Genomic DNA, 1,480 nt, shown 5'->3' on the forward strand with positions numbered 1-1,480 from the left:
CGTAGCTACACGGTGTTGCTTACACAAGCTGTCAAGTAACTGAAACATATGCCGGTATACTCAGCCACCGGTAGGACGTTCAGGACCAGCACCCGGATCACATAACATAATACCCTAGTGATATGTCACTTGTATCCTAATCTATTCCTAAGGTTCAATTGGGATTTTTCGCTTGCCAAAACGTTATCAAACGTGTCCGTAGAGCCGTTCATACAATTTATGCAATATTAAAGCATTCAAAATACAATTATAATAAAGCTTATTAACATACGAGCTTACCTTGATTACAAAAACGATAAAAAGGATCTATTCGTCAATTATTTTATTTTTCCCCCGATCTACACCCGAACTTCATTTTTCTTGATCTATAATACCATATTTAACTTATTTTGATCATCAAGCTATTCAATTCAGTCCAAAAATCACATTATGGACAAAATTACATTTTTCCCCTAACATTTCAACATTTTACGATTTAGTCCTTAGGCTCGTAAAATGAATTTTTTTCAATTTCATCACAACCCAAGCCTAGCAGAAATTTACCCTTACTCATAACAGCCCAAATTTTTCATTTATTCATATTTTCCACACATTTTATAACTTTTTACAAATAAGTCCCTATTTGACCTTTTTACCGAAAATCACTTTATGAATGTTGTTTAACGAACAACAAACATGCATTTTCTACCATAAAACATCAAAATACAAAATATTAAACATGGGTAAGATTTTAGACTTTAACTTTCTTTCAAATTAGTCCTTGAAATAGCTAGATCAAGTTACTACGATCTCAAAAATATAAAAATAATTAAAAACGGGACAAGAACGGACTTACAATCGAGCTTGAAAGCTTGGAAAAAACCTTAGCTATGGCTTCCTCCAAAATTTCAGCTAGAGGGGACTAAATTGAAGAAGATAGACATCTTTTATTAGGTTAATTTGTCTTTATTTACCAAATGACCCTTAATGTAAAACGTTAAAATCTCACCTAATCATGTCCTTTTTTGTGCATCATAAGCATAATGGTCTAATTACCATCTAAGGACCTCCAATTTAAAAATTCATAGCAATTAAACACCTTTAGCTAAGGGAACTCAAGTTTTGCACCTATTGCAATTTAGTCCTTTTAGCCAAATTGAGCACTCAATCAATAATTTTCACACAATTATTCTATCATGCTTTAGACCTTAAAATATTAATAAAATAAATATTTTTACTTTGGACTTGTGGTCCCGAAACCACTGTTCCGATTTGACGCAAAAACGGGCTGTTACACACTATGTGTGCCAGTACCTTTCCTTCGGTTTATTTGATGATGCACTACGATATCAGATTGAGATGTAGGGAAACTAATTCATGTATCTGTTTTGGGTCTGTGTTGGTTAATAGGGTTGTAAACGAATGAATTGCTTAAATGATATGTGAAGTGATATATGAAATTGAATTATAATATGCAAAAAGAATTGAAAACGAGCCAACG

Source organism: Gossypium arboreum, chromosome 1, assembly GCF_025698485.1.
Source record: "Gossypium arboreum isolate Shixiya-1 chromosome 1, ASM2569848v2, whole genome shotgun sequence".
Taxonomy (NCBI): domain Eukaryota; kingdom Viridiplantae; phylum Streptophyta; class Magnoliopsida; order Malvales; family Malvaceae; genus Gossypium; species Gossypium arboreum.